The sequence below is a fragment of the Lepidothrix coronata genome, unplaced genomic scaffold (genome assembly GCF_001604755.1).
Source record: "Lepidothrix coronata isolate B3197 unplaced genomic scaffold, Lepidothrix_coronata-1.0 Scaffold69, whole genome shotgun sequence".
In the NCBI taxonomy this organism is placed as follows: Eukaryota; Metazoa; Chordata; class Aves; order Passeriformes; family Pipridae; genus Lepidothrix; species Lepidothrix coronata.
This window is the reverse complement of record NW_016690249.1, coordinates 2,595,639-2,618,582: the sequence shown is the minus strand read 5'-3', so window position 1 is coordinate 2,618,582 and position 22,944 is coordinate 2,595,639. Positions and strand designations below refer to the sequence as shown.

Genomic DNA, 22,944 nt, shown 5'->3' with positions numbered 1-22,944 from the left:
AGAAAGATCTACTCTCTTGGGAGCATAAGATTCATAAGCAATTCTTTCTAAAAGAGCTGATGAACAACAATCAAGACCAGAAAAAAAAACATTTCCAGCCCCTCAGGTAACTGACATCTAGGGCAGATAATTATTAAATTTAAGACCCTAGTTCTCATCTGGTGTTTTGATGTCTGCAAAGAAATCAGAAAATTTATAATGTCTTAGTTTTCTTCCACCTTGCCCAGCAGCAGGTGGAAATCACCCCACTGCACATCCAGCACTATCTAACTGGACAATAGGGAAATAGAACACTGAAAAAACTCTCAAAGCTAAGGAGACATCTTCTCTTCACATACTAATGCTAGATAACTGAAATTAAAATAATTGCAAATTGAGGGGAAAAGAAGCATTCATCATCACACCAGGGATATGACATCATTTGTTCACTTTACCTGTGCAAGCTGCTTCAAAGCTGTCAGTCTCACAGTGAGCTCTGGTCATTTTCAAGGGTTGAGATGAGATACCTTGGCTTGCTGAGGATTTTTTTTTTTTAATTTAGAGAGTTGTTGTGTAGCAATTTTTTAAAAGTGGCAATGTAAGGCCGGCCAAAGAGACTGCCAACAGAAGTATTCCACGTATACGTGTCTCTATATGACCAGAGAGATCATTCCATTAATATACCCTGAGGATTCTTGAATCTTCAGATACAGGTTTAAAAATTGGGCTTCCATGGTATATTCATATTGTTCTTCCATTGGTGTTTTTTTTTAAATACTCATCGGTTTTAATATTTTTCAGGTTTTTTTTCACTGACTGGTTTTAATCAGAATACTTTTTCATCTCTTTTTCATCTGTTAAACTGGGAAAGAAATACACTTCCTAACATGAAGAAACGAGAATCACCATGGTGGTAAACTCACTGGATGAAATTCAGTACACAATTAGTAAATCAATACTACTAATGTTAGAAATGAAAAAAACATCGTTCACAGTCACATTGTATCTCCTAGTGGAACAATATTTGCTACATCAGACTAAAAGAAAACAAGGGGAAAACTTACATAGCAAATAGCACACAACAATTATTAACTATTCCATTACTGATTATAAGACAGTTTCCAGTAGAGGAGGTTGTAGATGGTGATTGAGCAATGGAAAAGAAGGTACACAAGAGAGTTTATCCACATACAAAGAAACTTCCTAGGTATTCTGGATGGAAGAAGAAAAACTGAGTTTCTAAAAATAAAAAATAGAGTTTTAAAGCATAATTGCTTCTTTGAGTGCCTAAACTCCAGATTTTAACACTGGAGATATTCTGCAGCTAGAATATTCTGCACCCTGATACCCTGTATATATAAATTGACATGTTATTTTATTTACATTATTATGCCTTTATAGATTTCTTAACTTACTGTTGAATCTATCATTCTCCTTTAAGTGTACTTGCTGTAAAAATTACTGCATATGCAATTTCTATATCGTTCAAGTATGGAAAGTTTTATGTTGAAATGCTTCAGATTAGGATGATATATTTTTGTACAACTGCAAGCTGTTTCCTATTTCCAAGAAAATATCTCTGGCCATATAATAACGTCTCCTTCCTTTGTCCCAGAGCTCTGGGCACAGTGGTACAAGCTATCACCCCAGTCCCAGCAAGAGCTTTCCATTTCACCCAGGAGAGAAAAGGAGACAGAACCTTAAAGAATACATTAATTTTCAATTTTAGTTCATGCAAAAACCAGTCAAATGCACTTGCATATTTTGTAGAAGTAAACAGCACTCACAAAGCACTGATTCAAAAATAATTGTTCCTCAAAGTATTGTATGAGTGCATTGAGGACCCCAGTCCTACGTCCATGGAAATCATTGCAAAGTTTGCAGTGGAGGCACTGGGAAGAGACTGTCCATATGTGGCATCATGCACTCTACAACACAGATATTGTTCTCAGCCAAGGGACTTTCAAAGTGATCTTGAAGTGCACAGCCTCCAAAGCAAACCAGACAGTCCTTCAGTTGTGGCTTGAAGTACCCCTACACACCACATATGAATTTTAATATTTAGGGCATGTCCAAGATGCCACTATAAGCATTCTAATTTAAAAAAAAAATTTTGAGGTAGCCTGAAGTGTATTTACCCAAGTTAACATTTAATGGGATAACAGTGGTTCAGAGTCCTGCTGAATCACTGAAGCTAAACACACTTTGTACACACTTTATGTACAGGTCTTGGACTTGTTTTCTTAGTCTTGTCCTGGTTCGCTGACTACAATGCAAAAGGAACTTTATAGATACCTATAAAGTCTTCAAGCCAATTTTTGATAAGCCTGCTGGGTACTTTTTTAAGATTTTACTTTGAAAAAATCACATAAAATGATAAGTTATCTTCAAAATGTTGAACTTCAGCTCACTCTCAGGATATTCAGCCGTTAGTCTATGGCACATTACTGCAAAGAGTATATAATGTACCTCTACATTTCCATTTTGTGCTTTGTTATTGTATTTGCTATCATATGGTATTTCTTTTTCTTCTTAAGTACAGATGCCTTTTAAAGCTCACGGACTTTAATGACATTTTTGTAATAGACAAAAGCTGTGAATTGTGATAGAATTTTTATAATAGCAACTAAACAAAATGGTTCTAGCAAATAGCTTCACCGTTTCCCCGACGATCACATCTAAAATTGAAAAAATGAAGTCTCAAAAATAGCAGAAAGAGAAATATTTTTCTTTTATACCATACTGTTTAAAATCAACAGAAAATGTCAGGCATACTTCACATACACAAATTAAACCACTACATTTCTTTTAAAATAAATGTATCAAATACAAAACAGTGGCATGTTCCATTATTCCTATGGTCTTCAATAAAGACCATAGGTCTTTTATTATTTGGTTCTAGATATTTATGAGCTACATATTTAAGATAATTAACTGCCTTGCATTATTCACTGCTTCTCTATGGATCATTGTGGAAAAATACAACCAAACAAGAAACACAATTACTGACCTCTGATGCTTTACAAGTGAAGCATTTCAAAGAGCTTCTTAAAACTTAGGAAATACTATTCATATTTCTTCAGTGTGAAAATACAACTATAGGAAGGTTAAAAGGCTGGTTCACATTTACACTACAGGTTAAAAACAGAACTAGAAAGAAAGCCAAGCATAGTCTTTGCCTTTAAATGTAATCCTTCTCACCTTCACTGATCTCATTGGCATCTCATACCCTACATAGCTGGAATTATATTGGGATATTTACCATAATTATGAGCTACCAGCTACTTTAGATCAGAGCTTTGACATTTGTGTTGGTTGCTGCCTTCTAACAAGTTCTGTCCAGCTCACTTTTGGTTTTAGAGAAAATCATCTTTTTGGCACACTAGTGATGTTACCCCTTTTGCAGTGAGATACCTTTTGTGATCCAGTACTGATGTGCAATGGGCAATTGAGCTCCACTCATTTAAAAAAATGGAAATACTGAGGCTAATGACTGTGTGAAAGCTACTGCAATAGATATGGTATTGCCTCAAGGCAGAGGTGTTGAGGGAGTATGGGCTCTATTCCCACATCTGCCCCTAGAAAACTGTCATTTCTCTGCATTTCAATTTCTATGAAAGAGAAACAGAGGAAGTAACAAAAAAATTGTTTGTGAAGTGCTCCAAGGTCTGTGGATAAAAAGTGTCCTGGGTGTTACAAATATCCATACCTGCATGAGACAAGAAGAATGAAATCAGATTTGTTTCTGGGGTCACACAGCACAAACCCCTGAACTTTATTGAAGATGTCTATCCTACCATTCAATAGAATATTGACAGATATCCAATGCAAAAAAAAAAAAAAGGACTTCCTCCAAGATTTTTACTACCACTGTAAAAAAAACCAATTTCCTTCAGTCTAGCCAAAATGTCCCTTGCTGAAGCTGATAAGTGAAGCCCTTTGTCCTTTCCTCATGATTCTTTCTGGAGCTTTCCAGTTTTTCAGATCTTCTAAAAATACTGTCAAGAGGATGCAGCCTTCCCATATCAGTCTCAATAATGCCACATACAAACAAAAATCACCTCCTCATTCTTCCGTTCCTGTTGACTCTCTATTAACTGTTTTAGCCGCCTTCATCACAGTGTTGTTCCTTATCAGCTATTTGATGATTTCCACATGGCTCTGATTTCAAGCTACAATGCCTTGAATTCCCTAGAAGAAAACACGTTTTTACAGTGATCCTTTCCTGCAGTCACCAAGTACTTCACATTTTTAAAAGTGGCTGACCTCCTTTCATTACAAATCATCTGTGAAATTTTATTTGTGGTTTACTTGCAGAATGCTGATAAAATTGTTGGCTAAGATGCACAGCTACTATTGATTCCTGAGGAACTTCATTAGAAAAAAAACATCCTTTGACGGCTGACAACTGCTCTTTCTGTTATCTTTTCAGGTATCATAAAATATTCCCTTACAGTACATGAATTACAGAGAAAAACATCATTGGAACATCTAGGGCATGGCTTTAATCTTACTTATGTCTGCTGTCTATGAGCATACAGAGAGGGTCAGACCTCTGTATGAGAACAAAATCCCACTGTGAAAATATTTCCTGATCCAGATTTTATGTGAAGATAATTTCAGTAATGTCAGTTAGGGAGCTGATGTCTATCATTTGCTCTTCTAAGGAATGGAGGAAGAAAATGGGAAGATGGGAGAAATCGGCTTTAAAACAGCCATTGAAAAAAGACTTTAGGCTGCCAGGATGAGGACCTACATTTCATGTGAATGAGGATGTTTGGTCAATTAATGACTTTTCAGAACAGATCAGTGTCTATTTGGGCATCTGAAACAGTTGGGTTCTCAACACTGTTTGAACCCAGCAGCTCTTGCTGGGAAGCCTGTTGAAAGTTTCAGGTCAGCCCTTAAAATTTTACTTCAGATTGGATCCAAACATTTTATGAGCCTAAATAAAATAAAATAAGACCAAAAAAATAGGCCACTGAGTTTTTAATTATTAAAAGAGTTTTCATATTTCCATGTCCAGATGTACTGTTGATCCCTTCTGAAAAACTCGATCCAAATATGCATAGCTTTTTTGAGATATGTTTTTATGGTAAATTTCACAACAGCTACATGCTGAGGTTGTCTCTCCTGTTGCCGCCTTTCTCTTTACAAGGGCCACAAACTAGGTCTCTGCTCTTTTCAAATTCCCTCAGTTCTGAAGCTTTCAGAAACGTGGTATCTTTGAGATACTGTAGGCAGGCTTACAGAGAGAAAACTGGTACAATTTCATAAGCCTCGCTTCTTTAAGAAAACCCAAGAATTAAGAATAAAGAAAAACTTGAAAATATTTGCAAATGAAGATGCTGTGAGGATTATCTTAAAAAAATTATCCTCGTTGCTCAGCTCAGCTTTGGCATCTCTTTCACTCCTCATATTTCATTCTAATAAGAAGGCTCTTTGGGGCAAGAACATATCTGCTTTGGTGCTTTACCAAGCTCAGTGGGGAGGGGAATCTGACAACCGAGTACTTTTTATAATAATTAATTACTTGCATCATCCACTGCTAAAGATTGTATGTCCCAGTGCACTAGCCTTCAGCAATATGTATGAAAATCTTGGAGGTCTGAGCCCACAGCTGAAGAACTGAAATTCTCAGGAGATATATTTTCAATTAAAGCTTTTTATGTTAATACTTCAGATGCTTCAACAATAATTTGCTGAGGCATGCAGGATATCTCAGTTATAAAGAAAAGAGAGAGAAATAATTAATGTGCCCAGTTTGATCTTCTAGTTTCCCCCAACTTATTTTCTTTGTTTCTTCTAGAAAATTGAACTAGCAAACAAATTAACGATAAGCAGCTGTTCTGAAGTTTCCTTAATTACAAGAACAATCATGTAAAGCAGAATAATTCCACTTTGCACTGTTATGCAGGCCAGTACAAACAATTCATCCAAGTGATAGCAAGCTTTTCTTTCCCAAAACAGTCTTTGCCATGTTTCAGTGCATGTCAATGAAGGAATAATTATTATCAATAACTGTTAAATATTTGTGGTGCAGCAATGTCTGCAACAGATGAGATTGTAAGCCCTTTATGACAGTTCACGTACACACAAATTGCAAAGATGGTCCCAGCTCTGAAGGCTTTCAGTTTAAATCAGTAAAACAGACAAAGGCCAGGAGACAAGCAGTACTATTTTGTCCTATTTTGTGTGTGGGTTACTAAAGACTACGAAATCTATAGAAATTCATCGAATCATAGAATGTCTTGAGTTGAAAGGAATGTTAGAGACAATTTAGTTGCAACCTCCCCACCATGGGCAGGGACACCTTCCACTAGACCAGGTGGCTTAAATCCCCATCCAGCCTGGCCTTGAATATTTCCAGGATTGGGGCATCCATGACTTCTCTGGGCCACTTGTTCCTGTGTCTTGTCACCCTCTGAGTAAGAAATTTCTTCCTAGTATCTAAGCTAAACCTGCCCTCTTTCAGTTTAAAGTCATTACCTCTTGTCCTGTCACTAAATGCCCTGGTGAAAAGTCCTTCTCCAGCTTTCCTGCACATCCGCTTTAGGTACTGGAAGGCTACATTTGTTACCAATGCTAAATTACACAGGCAATTATTTGTGGTTTTACATGAAGTCCCTACTAAAAGAGGAGAAAACTCAACACTACCGTGCTGAAGTGCACTGCCATTGCCATGAGCCCATCCTTTCTCATCAATTTTGGAAATTTACATTTTCTTTGTGGACCTATGGAGAGCAGTTTGAGTTTCACCACACACTTTACCATGATGTAACTTAAGTTGTTTAGAGGACTTGACAGGACTTGCAGGAGTCTCCTGACCTCCGCAGACCCGCTTTAGACCACAGATGAGACTACTAGGCTGTGCGTTCTCAAACTGGGAGACAGTCTTTTCACCCAGCAGAGAGGAAAATAAGCCTTCCTAACTTTTTATATTTCCACAGTATTTCAGTTCTGTTTTAAAGCTAAGACTGAAATCAATAATGCCAATGGCATAAATGACAAGGCTGTTCTTGGTGCATGCTGCCAAACTTCATCTGCAAGGAGATGGGAAAGAAATCCTCCAGAGCATACCACTGCACTGAAACTTCCAGCCACACTTGGGGCTAAATTCTGGGAAAGCAGTAAGATGTTTGAAGTGTTCTCTAACCTCAACAGTATAATAAGGGAGTTATCAGTAAATAAGCTGAATACGAAGGTTGGCATGGAAAATTAGTGAGTATCTGCCCTTCCCACACTGTTTAAAAACCCAACATGACGCTATTTCTTTAAGAGACATATGTGGATGCTTGCTGTGTAGGGCATAGTTTGACTGCCATTATTGCATTGCTTGTAAAGCAAACACTGTGATGAAATCTTGGGACTTTTATCTGTTTTTTTAGCAGAAAATATATAATGACTTCTATTTGTTAAAAAATACAAAAATATCACATTTTACATTAAGTATTTACTTTTAGATTACAAATGAAAGTATACCTTGGAGTTTTGTGGATACAATTACATACTTATAAAATCATACATGCACTTGCAAGAAAAAAATATATTAATATATGTTAAAAAATCTGGAAAGTCAGAAGTACTTAATATATAATAGGCTGTTTTCCCACTATCCTCTAGAAATAAACAGCCTATACATGGCATCACCATAGATATCAGTTAGCTCCATGCGACCTAAGAATGGAACAGTTCCATCTGAAATTGAGGTCAATGGAGAGAAGGACTGAGAACTCCCAGTTTCTGCCTCCACAATGCAGCAGTGGGAATTCACAGGTCTCAGTACAGCACAGCAAGTAGTTTCTGACCATGTGTGCAAGATAAGTTGTTGAAGAGACTTCCTCAAGTACTTTCCCCTTCCCTTTGTCATACCAAATTTGTACCCTTTCAGAATTAAAAGAACCAAATATTCATACAATAAGATAAAAATGAGCATTCAAAGGTGACAGAGAGCAAATAATTCCTAGCAACAGAGGCACGCAGCTGGGAGAAGAATCTACCTTGCTCCTTTTTTCAAACCTTTCAGATACATCAAGGGAGGGCTCCTCTTTCCAATAAAGGGGGAATCAATTATTGTCAGACCTTGACAGTTGTCTTAAAACATGAGCTACTCTTGCATGACTAGACTGCCTTCTCCTGTTCTATGTTTGAGATTACTCAGGTTATCCACTGGTTCACATAAGACATGATTTTAATTCTAGTCCCCATTTATTTTCCTTGAGTGGGTCATTTGCTGTACCAATACTAGCAAGTGCCAAGTGTGCATTAAAGATGGTGTCCATGGAGGTTTTCCAGTGCTCAGGACTTTTAGCTTACAAATCTTCTATTACACCAACTCCGGATCTCTACTGGGCTGTATTGGTCAGCTATTTCATGGCACAAATAGGGCCTGTGATGAAACCAAAGCAAGATTTAAATTCAGCCCTCCAGTAACACTTCACCACCATTCCTTGTCATGGACCCCGTTCAAATTTCAGTACTTTACCCTGATTCATGTTTCTTTCCTTTATGTATCTGTCTTCTATTACAATGGTCTATGGGATGCACAGCTCAGCATGGCTGTCAAATTACTGGCTCCACTTACAAGGATGTCTTACAGTTTTTCCAAAACAGATTCTCAGTATTCAGATTTATGGACTATTACATCCAAAATCAATGATGATTTATCTTAAAATACCAAATTGAGGAGCTCTAAACCTGATTGCTGAGCAGTCAAACATCCATGAACTGGGAATGCATAAACACCTGGAAGCAATAAATGTACTACCTATCCAAAGCTAAGCTACCATAAGTGAGGCTGATTTTGTCCCTCTTCCTGTCACTGAAATACTCTGAGTTTCAACAATATGTACCCATTAACTCCACAAAGCAAAGACACAGATTTAAAGAGGTTCATGTTGCTTGTTATTGATGCAGTTTCATTGAACCCAGACACTCGCAAGACTGACAGTGGGACAAGACTCAGTGGTTTATGGCTTTCTCCTCGCCTCAAGAAGTCACTGCTGTGAGAATATCCTGCAACAGGAGATTTTCCTAACCTCAGACTCTCAACTGAGCTAATCAGGCAGATTAACTGGCCTTCATATACACCGCATAGGGAGACAGTGGCAGGATTCATCTTGCCCATCAGACCCACCAGGAGACATTAAGAGACAGAAGTAGCACTGCAGTGCTGCTGTGCTGGAGTCTCTCCTTTGGGACGCTGCTGGAAGAAGGGGCATCACAGATATGGACATTACAGGCAGTGCTGCTACTTCCCAGACCAAAGCACTGGCTTTCCTCATAAGCAGGTTTGTTGGGTAGGGAAGGACATGGAGCATGTTCATCTCTCAGCACTATCCCCCCACCACATTCCTTATTAAAGGCAAGGTGTGGAGACAGAGCCTTCCTAGCCTTTAAGACCTTTCCACCCTTGGAAGCTTGCTGGCCACAGCCTAGGAAGCTTAATGATGCTGCAAAAACAGCTCTGGGTTTGACACAAACAGCAATTACCACTAAAGATCAGAGTCCACGTGACTGTGGATTGTTGTCCACGCACACAGGAGATGGGAAGTCATCCCTCCTGAGTGGTTATATCAAAAAGTCGTTTTTCAGTTGTGTATGGATTAAAAAAATTATCTGCTGTTCCAAGAAGTTTATATTTTTGAATTTGTATAATTCTGTCTTATCCTAATTGCAACTTTACAAAATGTTAACAGCTACAGCCAACATTCTTGCTCTCACAGACCTCTGAATTCTTGGATGCTTCAATTAATTGCTTCTGTCTTATTCAATTAATCTCCATTAGCTATCAGTTCTTAGAAATTAAATGAAAATGTATTTCCTAGCAATTGTAACAGAAAGGTGATACATCTGAGAGGCAATTTAGTTTTTGCAAAGATTTGAGAACAGGACAGAAAGCTTTGGGACTTCAGCCTGACTCTTTTGATTGGCTTTTTTCTTCCAGGGTAAAGGATAACCTCAAGCAAAAACTGTGACACTAAAGGTGTAAAAGGGTTTTGAACTCACAAAAATACAACAAAAAACTGGATTAAAATAGATACACTTTCCTCAAAATCTCTACATGTCATTCACAGTGATATATTTCACAGAAAACCTTTTGCAAATTAGCAATCCCAGAGGGAGCTGCTTTCGCACCTGAAAATCAAATGCCCATAGGCAGCACGCAGCTGTTGTTGGCTGACCAACACATCTAGTTCCTGAATAGGTGATGGCTAACACAATTTAAACACTGCAACCACTATTGTCTTATTAATCAAGTAATGGTCCTTTGCTGATCTGCCCAATTTCTTCCTCCTCCATCCACGTATGAAGTTGTTCGAACAGAGGAAAATCTCTGCTCCAGGGTGAATTTAGACAGAGGCACCAGACCATCCTTAAGCACACACAGAGGGATTCACGCAATTCTTTCTGCTACTGAAGCAAATAGACCACCTCTTTCTTTTCTGCTATTACTTCTTAAATGTTTTTCAATGATCTTCAGTACAAAACCCCAGGAGAAGTGATAAAACTCCACTGACTGATTTTTTTTTAGTATATGCTAGAAACTTGTGCCCCTGGCCAGAAAGCTGTTTGTAAAAGGAACATTTTATTTAAACTTTCACAGCAGTCCAAAAAGAAATAAAACCCCTTGTGTAAACCTACACTGGAGAGTCTTCTAGAAACAACTTCTCCCATCAAGTCCAAGAAGGAGCTTGGCAGATTGCTTGTCTTTCATGACAGTTGTTGTTGCATCTGGCCCGATCAGTTCATCGAAGTGTTGCTCCTTCTTGAAAGATGGATGGTGACAGCCATTTTCAGTGTATAAGAGCCAGAAAATGCAAAGGAGTTTGCAACCAATGTTAATTACAATGGTGATCACATCAAATCTGCAAATTATTTCAAGAAACCAGGTGTGCTTCCAACACCATAACTGTATCCAATCCAGCAAATTAAATGTTCATGGGACATTTCCTTGGCCCTGGGGCAGCCCACAGCCACCCTACCACTCTCTTGGCCTCAACAATGATTGGGTGTCAGACAGGCAGCCTGCTGGGAATCATCCCTAGCCCACACTAAATCTGGACCTGGCTAAGACAGTTCAAGTCAGCCCTGGCCAAAATGGTGGTAAGGAATGTGCCCAGCACAATGGGTGATTACAGGTTCTGGAGGCTGTGGCCTGACACTGATTTAATATTATCAATGTAGACAGCAAGCCTCAGGAACCAGAATTGCACCCAGAATTTTCTTACTCACTTCCCAAGTGCACTATTTGTGTGTCATGACCTGGCAGCATTTTCCATCAGTCAGGCATCTACTGAACTGGATTACAGCTGACACAGCTGCTTCTGCATTTCTGTTCCTTTTCTAGAACAAACTCTACTATTTTAAGATAGATGTGTACTCTCAGTCTCATCTAATCCAATACAACCACATCCAGTCCAGTCCAGTCTAGTCCAATCCCATCCCATCCAATACAACCCCTTTGAGTCCAACCCAATCCCTTCTGACTTATTACAGGTGTAAAAGAGCAAAGTCTGGACTGCCTGCCCTCCCACCTCAACATGTATATTCTGAACTCTAGAGATGGATGTAAAAATGAATCCATGACAGAACAATTTAGAGCTTCCTACCACACATGAATTGCATCAGGTTACACCATATAAGTTACAAGAGTTTATACTTCCTTGAAGACTCTTGAAATCAGTGGGTTAAATTGAGAAGGGATAAGTATGCAACATAGGACTTTGGTAAATGGAGCTCAACAGAGCCTATCTAAGGAGATATTTTAAAACATGATTTTTAAAATGAGTCAGGATTTCACTTTTCATTGTTTGAAAAGAAGAGAAAGTGGGTAAAGCAGAAAGGAGAGGGTGTGACAAGTCGAGCATGGTTACACTAGATTTCCCCGCCAATCCATGGGGAAAGACACAGTACCCTCAGATTTATAGCTTTTTGCATAGCAAGGTTTACCTGCTGAATAAATTTCTTTTCTTTCTTTCTTTTTTTTTTTAAGAGAGGTATAGCATAGCTAACATGGTCTTGTAAAAGATGTCATGAGACACAACAAGCAATTCTGTATTGATAGTGTTTTTTAAGGGAGGGGATGCATAAAAAGAGGTACCTCGTCACAAGAAGCTGTTGGTTGTGCTTCACTAAGCAAGTCAAACCCTAATGAGCTCTTCTGCAATGCTGTTGCAGGGGTCAGGGAGGACGCAGAAGCAGTGACTGCCCTGGGACCATGTGGAAAGTGCTGCCCCACTGTGCTGTTTGACGCATTCTCAACACTTTTCCCTGCAACATATGACACCAACCCTCTTGTAATCATTAACCTTTTCAGAGCAGGGTTAGCGAGGCTGCTGGACAGGTTTGTCACCCATCGGAGCTGATGGTGCTCCCTGCCTGGTCCCTGCTGCTCCCTCCATTCCTCCCCCAAGTTACACTCAAGGCAATTGCCACCACCCCTCATCTTCACAGCCTGCAGCAGAGGACCCAGATGCAGGAAGGTGGGGGAGATGTGAAGGCGGCACAGCAGGCACGCTTTGCCTGGATCAGCTTCACACAGCAGTCCATATGAATATGCAAGATAAGCAGTATAGACCACAGCACTGAAATCATGTTGGCAGCTACTAATACAAATATACTGCCTATCGCCCACACAGATGGCACCATTTGAGGGTACTGCCAATGCCTGCACATTTTAAAGAAATATGAAATTGCCCTGGTTTCAAGGGAATTTTTCTGTCTTCTTTTAGGACAGCAGATTCTACTTTTAAGCAGGCAGGAGCTGCCTGATTTGTAATTGAGTGACATTTATACTCCAGTAATGTTCAGAAAGCCTGACCAGAACCAAGATTGCACCACACTGAAATTGTGCAAGCAAAGGCTGGGAGGGTGCCAGCTTAGTTAATGGTTACTCCTGCCCTTCAAAACTTTTATTAATCTTTTTTTTTTTTTACTGGAAGGCAGCAATTCTCTTTTTAGCCACATCCCTATTCCATGCATGGTTCATCAGCATGCCACCTGAAATTAATATTTACCTTATTCTTAGCCTCAGTTAAGATGAGCAAGTGTATTCTGACCAAGTGACCCAAGAGGACCCCAAACATGAGACATTCACTTTTGTTTCTCAACTTTTCCCTGTCACATTAGATAAAAGCCAAGGTGGCTCTATAAAACCCACAAGCTATGAAAGGGAGGTAAGCATCCCCATGAAAGTCTCCCTCCAACACAGAACAGCACTTTTGTCATCCTTATGCTCAGGACAGCACAAAGGAAGGCAGAGGCAGACAATTGGAAATTTCTGAGCAAGTTAGAGCTATATTAGCTTTCCTACCAAATAATTCGTATTTTCAAAAGGTTTGAAGCCAATTGATGGCTATACAGTGGAGTCACTCCTGTGAGTCACAAAATGTTTCTGCAGGAGGACACTCAAAAGACTGAGTAGCACCTGAGTCAAGCTTGCACTCCAAAAAGCACGTGGCCTGGTGCTTGTATGAAAAGGAAAATGCTCTTATCAGAAAAATATCTTCCAAATTTTGAGAAGGGGTGGCCTGAAAGAAGGACCAAGTGGACCACAGTAGTAACTTCTTTAGCCACCTGCATCATCTACTGATTCACTAGTTCCTTTTCAGTCTGGATCTTATGAAAGCACAATTATTTTTACCTAACAAACCATGACCCAAGCTAAAAATACCTTTGTAATTTGATAAATGAATTGACACAGTGAATTACTGTCAATGATTAGTGCAAGTGATGAAAGCTAGAAGAGTACAAAACCTAACATGACAAAAAAGATAATATTTTTATTTTCACTTAGCTGTAATTCACATTTGCAGCAACTAAGAGTGTTGCCTTCTGGGATATCTGAGATGAGAACAATGGTGACAAACTGAGGACACTTTAAATAACAACCACAGAACCAGTGAAAATAAAAGCATTAAATAGAATTTTACAGTTAATTACTAGTGGTCAGGGCAAAAAATACTTGCACTTCTAAGAAATCAGTAAACACATGAAAAAGGATTCATAATGTTGTCAGATTACATGTAGTTGCTTAGTGACAATGTGATATGACCTGATGTGTCACTAAGCAACATACTGCCATTCATCAAAATAAACGTCCCCCATTTTCACGAATATATATCTTCCTCATACACAACTGTAAAATGCATACATAAGCGTGACACAAACATTTGTGCATCACAGAAAAAACAGGAGGTCTTTTTTTTTCCTATTTTAAATGAGAAGGACAAATAATATTGACGTCAAGGTTGATAGCAAGGTCTACTACATAAAACCATGCCCATGAATCAGTACAAAGGCATTAATGGCTACAGGGACAGAAAAAATATAGCAAGCTGACATTTAGGAGAGAACTGTCTTTGTAATTAAACTGCTGATGAGCAAACCTACAACAGAAAAAGTGATCACAGTAATAAACCCTAAACAAAGACTGAGAATCAGAACAAACACGTCAATACCTACAGGCAGAGAGTACATTAGAAGTGATTGTCACTGCCAGTAATCAGTGCTTGAAAATGCTGAAGTTGTCAAAGGGGTTCTGCTTTTGGTGACTGGGCTTGCTTATCTGTCTGTTCAGAGCACTCTTTTGTAACTCCTTTCCTCACTCCAGATGTAGGCAGTAGTCCAGCTGAACAGACTTTAAAAAAGATAAATTAGTACAAATGTCATCTAAAATAGATGAATACCAAAGAAGAAGTCTCAACTGTGTTTGTAAGAGGGTTTGACCTCGGCCCAAAGTCTCTGTGTCTCTGAGGAGATTGGACAGAATATCCGCATAGCTGGAAAGTACCCACCGTGCACAGCAGTCTGTGTCCAAAGGGCATGGAGTTATTTATCCTACTTGCTTGAATCATGATATTACAGATGATATATGAATTCAAGGTCAAAGTAGTTTGCCCTTTGCCACTGCTACTAGGCCTTTTTTTGGCTCCTTTGCTAAAAACACTGTTCTTTACCAGTGTGGAAGATGAGCTCTTTTAAAATAACATCTTCATGCTTTTATGCATTTTAACTCTTACTACATCCAAACCTCTTCATAACATTCAACATCAATCCTCTAAAGAGAGTGCTGGGAAAACACACAAGAAATAATATAGGCATTAGACTGTTTTCAAAAGCAGAAGCACAGTTAGTATACATTTCCCTCCTGCATCCTGGAAATGTGAAGAGTTGATTTCACAGTTGTGTGGGTGAAACCAGCTGTACTCATTCTGCACAACTCCAGCCAGAGCTGTCTCTNCATCTCCTTCGCTGTTTGGCAAGGTACATCTCTCAGACCTTTTTAGGATCAATTGGAACCATGAACAGCAAACTCTGCAATCCTTGCCACTATGGAACTCTGCATAGGGAGAGCCTAAAGCCCGTATTTAACAAGCACAGTGGTGCATATACAGACCACACCTTGTGCTGTGTCTTAGACTGCAGTTCAAAAAGCAATCAAATATCCTCTCAGCCACCTCTAGAACTGAATTTGCCTTGTCATTCCTCATGGGAGGCAAAGAGGTTGGCCAGGAAATGCCACATAGTTGACATGAAAATAAGAGTTTTAAACTGACGTGTCCTTCACTACAGTCTCTCCATCTAATTTAGATCAGTTTAGTGTGAATGACAGAGGAAACCTACTATTATTTTTTTTCCTGACAGTATAAGGGTTCTAAAAATTGCACGTCTCTAATCCCTCATTAGCTGGCATTTTAAATTCCCAGGCTGTGTAGCCCGATGTAAAGGAGAAAGTGACAAGAGTTATAATCCCTGTGGCAAGAGCTGTCACAAATACCTGCTGGGTGATAAATCCACTAGGCTTTTTCCACTCGATTTTTTTCATGCTTAAACTTCAGGGATGCATTCAAAATACAGAAAAATAAATGAAAATGACACACAATCTAAAATTCATGGCATGCAGCATGACCTGTTTATACCAACTGATACGTGATATGTTCAGTCTTTGAAAGACCCTTCACATCATAGACTAGAAAAAGCACAGATTGACAAGCTATATATTTTCCTAAATTGTTTTTCTCTCTTTTTCTCAGAAAATGTAGCTTGCATCACTGCAGCTTGTTTGGAAACTGATCTTCCCCTGTAATGGCCACTAAGACAAGCTCTCTATGAAGATGTCCAACACATTAAAATGAAACTAATAAGGCAGGCATTGTATTGAATAACACTCTCAAATTATTTGAGTTCAATACTCAGCAGAATCAACTTCAGCTAACAATAGGCAGGGCAATTGCAAATGATCGCATTTTGCAAATGAACAAGCACAGATAAAAAGAAAAAATAACATCATTAAATATATTTTAGCTTGTTAAGCTGATAAGCACTATGAGGTTTTCAGTATTTCCTATTGCACAGCATTTGTCGCACATTTAGTAAAAGTCACAGCGCCATAAGCAACATGACACCCACTGTGCACATTGTAGCATGCAAACACAAAGTGTGGTATAATACCAGTCTGATGCTAGAAGAAACTCTTATTAAGTATTGAATCAAAATGCCCTAGGTTCAGGGAAAAATTAGTAAGGAGTAATTAGTAACCACAGAAGAGCTAAGGTTGGAAGGAACCTCTGGATGTCATCTAGTCCAGCCACCTTCCCCGAGCAGGGCCACCTAGAGCCAGTTGCCCAGGATCAAATGTGAACAGCATGCATGCTTCAGTGGAGAATAAAAACCATTGCGTTCCCAAAAGTACATTTATCTAACACACAGAGTTCAAGTGGTGACAGGGTCAGATTTCTCAGGCTGGGCCATCATCTGCCTTTGACCTTGCTGATGAGCAGCCAGCCCTTGGGGAGCAGGGAAGGTTAATCACCTGTATGGGCTGATGTTCTCCCTCATTTCTTAACATTACAATGAAGATGTCAGATATCAGTGACTTCTTTTTCTTGTTGAAATGATCTAATCATCAGGCTCTGAACAGTGCAAGTTTTCATGTGGACTACTATCCCACCCGCATATCCCCCAACCTTGATACTGACAGCTTCAGCTGAAAACACAAACTCAGGGTTTTTCAAGGTCAAAGAGGATTTTGCAGTCATTGTGCAAGAACTGGATAACAAACAGATTCAAGCCTTTACACTTCACATACAATTCCTTGAAATATCTTATAGCTATAATGGATGAAGTTTTGCTAAATGATGCATCATCCCTGTAGAAATCAGTGGCAAAACCTAATACTTATAGAGTACCTTGTGTCACAGAGTCTTTAAGCTCTCTACAAAGCAAAATACAAAAACATAATAACATCAGTAGTTCTTGGGAACAATTTTAGTTAGCCTATGGAGAGTTTTTCTGTTCTCAAATTAGTCAGACATCCCTGTTAAAAGCCATTTTATTTTTATATAGCTTTATGACTATTACAGATAAATATTTTCACTTCTGTTGTTTCACAGGGTCTCACATCTCCCAGTAGCATGAGGACTGAAAACAACATAGACAGGTCTGGAAATCTGCTGATATTGACTGCTGTGAATATGACAGGCACAACGCTCTAACAAAAAGAAAACCAAGTTTCAAAGCATCTCTCCTTGCAGCTTCTAGACTCCTGAGGAACTGATCACAAAAGGAAAACAAGATCCTCTAGTGAATCGTGTTGAGTGGAAAGCTTACTGCTGCTGTGGTCAGTGAATAGTGAGTGTAGTACCAAGAAAAAAATTATACAGTCAATAAGGCAGTGCCTGAGCATTTCCCAGCAGGATTACTCCAACACAATGCTACAGATGGTAAGAAAATCTAAATATAGGAAAAGTTCTGAGGGAGATATATTCACACACACACACACACACACATACATATATATATAAAATATATTCTATCATTATGGTATTATTGCATTATTAGGTTATTCTATATACATTATATACACAGTTCTTGAGCCATTACATTGAAATCAGAATGTTCATGATGTAGGGTGTTACTAATTTCCATTCCTAAGTATAGAATGCACACCAGGGAAATGCATACAACAGTAATATCAACAAGAACAGTGAGCTACACTAATACAACTTGGTTTTACCAAATAAGCATCAGAGAACCATGTTTAATGTTGCTCATGAAGCAATTTCCTCTCCTTATATGAACATGTCCCTTTCTTCTGCTGAAGAACCTTATTGCAAACTGACTCAGTTTACTCTGAAGTCCACAGAAAGACTTTGGTGGTTGTTCTGCTGAATAGATCATTCTTTTTCAGAGTAAGGAGAACTAACAAATGTATTGATTTCAAGTCTACAGTTGCAGATTTGAAAGAAGGCAGTAACTTCCCCTAGTTGATAGTTTATTACACTAATTATAGTAACACAATCAGAAACACAGCCCTCTTCACAGATCACTGAAAAATTAAGTTCTTCATGAGCCTTTTTCACTCTACTGAGTAAAATGACCACCAAAAAGATGGGCTAGGATTCATCTGTGCCACGCCTGTGTCTGAGACAGTCACCCAATGCTCCATGTTAAGGCAGTTCTGAGGAATGAGCACTTTCAGAGATGATTAAGCTGATCTGGTTTATGTGCCTGCCTGAGGATAACATTCATTGTCTTTTGCTGTCTGGAGGTTGCTTAGTTCTATCTTTTGACTGTTAAGTAGTTGGCTATTGCAAGACATTTTGGTTAGTAAATAGTTTGGTGACTACTAACAATTGACAGCACAGCTTGCAGGTTGTGAATAGTTACCATGTGGCACACTGCAGATTTCCAAAGGACCTTAACACTATCAAAAAAAACAGCTGAGCAGGACAGAAGTAGTCAGCTCCTCTCCCAGTGGGAAAGGGAAATGTCTCCCAAACACAAAGTACACTGACAAACAATATTAACGCATTTGCAGAAAGGTTAAACAGGACACTCTTCCTTGGTAACATAGCAGCAGAGGACAAAGCTCAGAGCTTTCTGACAAATTGAAGATGCACTTTAAAACAAAAAAAGATCCTCTCTAGAGGCAAATGCAATTTGCTGTACCCAGTCAGGAATGATCATTAGCAAATCCAAAATGGGAAAACATTAGTTACACAGTCACTGTGCTAGAGTGATCTTAGGATCACTCAGATCGAGAGCAAGAGATGAAATTGAATCAACAACGTCCTTTCTGTTGTGGAAAAGACATCATCATGCTTGATTATAAAAATAGAACTGTAGCCTCAAGATGCAGAAGGTCATGGGCAGTGTGATTCAGGAGCAGCTGAACAGGCAGAGTAATAGGAATGATCAGAGATCTGTAAAGCATGTCATATGACAAAAAAACTGAATGAAATGGGATTGGTTAGCCTAAAGAGAAGGCTGAGAGAAAAATAAAACTCTCGAGTATGTAAAAGGATGCTGCAAAGTGAAGGCGAACAGACTTTGTGCCGGACAAAGAAAAACAAATGCACTTAACTTTCAGAATAGAAGACCCAGGGAACAGTTGAGGAAAAACTATGCAGCAGTAAGAATGGCACAAGAGTAAAATATAGGGAACACTCTATGACTGGAGATCTTTGTGAGCATGCCAGACCCCAACATGACACCAGCATAGGAGAAGGACAGAAAAAATAATCACCTGCTTCACAGATCCTTTGGAGGTTTCCACAGTGTTCACATCCTGTGGTCACTATCACAGACAATCAGTATAAAGTAACAGCCTCCTCCTGGGCATTTGTTAGATGACAGCATGGAAAGGGACAACTTTTTTGAGGAACAGAAATTACTGTGGGATGCACACATTACAACAAAAAACTTACTGCATGCTCCTTGTGACAGCACTACCAGCATTGCACAGGTCCTCTTCCCCAGGACCTCTTTTGAGTGTGCTATACCCTGAGCTGCTCCACCTGCAGAGTTTATCTCAGATCACTACTTATTTTGCTGCTGGTGAGACTTTCTTTTCAGCTTTTCACTAGACTATAAGGATTCAGACAAATAATCTCCAAAGGCAAAAAGTATGTAGCAACAGATCCCACAGTTCTGAAATATCCAGTTCGGAAATAGCTTGGATTACAAAAAAAAAAAGCCCCACAAAAAGTAACATAAAAACACAGTACAAACAGATGGAAAAACACCTCTCTACAGCGTTATTTGACACCTCTCCCTTAAAGCATGAAAGTGGTTTTGAAGTTCAACGTTAACTGCATAGATTATCACATAGTAAAGGAAGGAATAAATAAATGTTGGGGCTTTTAAAAAAAAAATCTGTGCTGAAAATGCATCTTCTGCTGAAAACATCATTAATCAGCAACTTCATATTCTCAACCTCCCCACAGCTGGAGCTGCAGCTCAAGGCAGAGAGAATTCTGTGAGCTATCTCCTTCACTAACCATAGCTTGAGAAATTGCCCTTGCCCGTTGCAAACATCCCTGTCAACTGTAAGGACTCCTGGTAGGCAAAAATGTGCTGGAAAAGCACATGGAAGTTTTTTGACTGTTTCATTCGCTCATGCTATTACCTGGAAATAGACAGACACTAGTCAAGTGCACCATGTGTTTATGGGCCATAAATCACTATCTGAAAGACAATTCTCTGTATTGAACCCAAGGCTGATACTGTAACCAATCTTCCCTAGCTCCATTTCCTATTCCAGCATGTGTGGACCAGTAGCTTTGCTAGATGAGCGATTTCTCCTTCATTTGTTTGGGCCTTTCCTTGACATTTAAAATGTAGAAATGTAGGCCATCTCTTCTCGGTAAGACAAAATAAACACTAACATGTATTTATTTGCAAGTTGCTGCTGCTTTGCACAGAAAAGAAGATGAAGGCACCATCAGCCAAAGACAGTAGCATCTCTATAGTTCAGGATGGAGGATTTTACCGATCTTCAATTCTTCAAGATGTTTAAAGTTTTGACAGTCACTCTCCCCCCCACTCTCTCTCTCTCAAAAAAAAAAAAAAAAAAAATCTAAACTGTAACTTTTCTGAGCAAGGTACCAGGAAGAGGGAGGAGGTAACTTTGGGTCTGATTTTCATTTGATTTGCCTTTATACAATCAGTTACACCATACACTACACTAGTATTTAATACTCACTTGACATTGGAGTCAGTGATTGTGCAAGGTATAGGAGAGGAGGAGATCTGCTATAAACTGTTTGACACTGACCTATTCCCCCGGCTGAAGTAAAATTAACGAATATACTGCTCTTTGAGAAAAAAACAGGCTTAGGAAGTTCCTACCCCTTCCCACCTATGTGGTGCAACTCATTTTTATCAGTTGTGACACAATGTCTGTGGGACCACACTGTGAACTGGAACCATGAAAAGACAGAGACTGGGAAAAGTTTGCCTTGGAAAAAATTGTTTCCATTTTTAATCCAGAGCATTTCCATTGTGGGCTTGATGCACACCCACAGCCCCTACAGCAGTACAATGGAACACATGGCCAGCATGCACAGTGCTTCCTGCAGGTACCAACCACCCTGACCCAAACCCCATCACAGCCTCAGGCAACTGCCCACTCTCCTATGCCAGGTTGGCCAGATCTGAAACAAAGGAGGAAAGCCAAAATGATATGGAATTAGATAATTTTTAAATTCTAATGAAGTTTGCAGTCAATCCAGTGAATTATTCAACTTCTCCTATGTCAGTAATTTACCATAAGAAACAAATCAGAGAAGCCTGAGCAGCAGAGCTCTGTCAGCTGCAGCACAGAAGGAATGGCCATCCTGGGTCTCAGGAAGCACTGAAGGGTGTCATCATGAGGGGTTTGAGCTGATGAAACCAGAGGAGTAGTCACGGAGACAGAGATGGTTTGGTGCACTGTCCTGGTCTTCCCCATCTGATACCACCATAAGAGCAGGGGCATGACAGCACCTCTGAGCACAGCCTCAAGCAGTGCCAGGCCACCAATACATGGCAGGAGAAGAGGCAACATGCTGTAGCCAGGCAGTGTCATGCTCCTCAGCTTGTGCCCTCTTCCCTCTGTTATGGGTTGCACTTCTGCCTGAGAGGGCATGAAGGCGCCCAACTACAGCTGCCATGCTGACTGCTCATGGAATAGAGGAGGAGGAGGAAAGGCTCTGTTCCAGTGCAAGCAATTTGCCCCTTCCCAACACGACCATCTCATGCCAGGTAGCAGAGAGAAGCATACATCCTCTGACTTTCAGACTTCAAATAACATCATCCATCAGCATTTCACACCTTTAAGGAATTTTTGTCTGGGTTTTAGTTCACAATTTATTTAAAAGAAATAAATGTATTTTCTCTCTAGAAAGGTGTGACAGTTAATCGAGCTGCACATTGTAACAGCTGAGGCAATTTCAGGAAAATTGATAAAAGATCTGAAAGCCACCATCATTTTGTATCCCATACCATGTCCACTGTGAAGCCCGCAGATCAGCCCTCACCTTCCTCAAGCACTGGCAGTCTCTTTTTTCACTGCATCATATTCAGTCGATCTCATCTTGCCAAACTTGTGTTCCCTGTGGGGTGGCAACACAGATCATGAAAGCACTTTCACTTCTCAGAGAATTAAGCTAACTTTTCTAGCAGTGATCTCCACACATGAAACAAGGAAAAAAACTCCACCAAAGACCAGACACCAGGCTGAATTAGAGCTTTCCCACTCGCCAGTGATGGCTGTACCTTGGCTGGCTCTGCAACACAGGGCTGCTCACCTCTGGTTGCCTCACCACTTCAACATTGCACATCACACAGCAGGGGATGTATTTGAACTACTTCAAAACCAGAACCACCGAGTTATGAAACTGAGACAAGAAAATAATTTAACAGCCTGCCTGATTTTTCTGGTGAATGCAAACACTTAAGTAACCGTGTCCTGGGGTGTATCAGCATATTGCCAGACAGTCAAAGGAGGTGGTTGTCTTTCTCCGCTGTGTGCTGGTGCAGCCTCACCTCAGGTGCCTTGTGCAGTTTTGGGTGCCACAATATAAAAAAGGCATTAAGCTCTCAGAAAGCATTCAAACGAGGGCCACAAGGATGGTGAAGGGTCTGGAGGGGAAGCTGTATGAGGAGCAGCTGACGTCACTTGGTCTGTTCAGCCTGAAG

General features: G+C 39.7%; 1 long non-coding RNA gene across 1 annotated transcript; it reads right to left on the bottom strand.

Moving 5' to 3' along the window:
• Nucleotides 1-3,972: 3,972 nt before the first annotated feature.
• LOC108499125 lies at nucleotides 3,973-22,900 on the bottom strand. Its single transcript, XR_001875432.1, has 3 exons — nucleotides 22,792-22,900; nucleotides 22,284-22,358; nucleotides 3,973-4,170 (listed from the first exon to the last, which is right to left on the bottom strand). It is a non-coding gene; the product is annotated as an uncharacterized LOC108499125 (long non-coding RNA).
• Nucleotides 22,901-22,944: the final 44 nt, after the last annotated feature.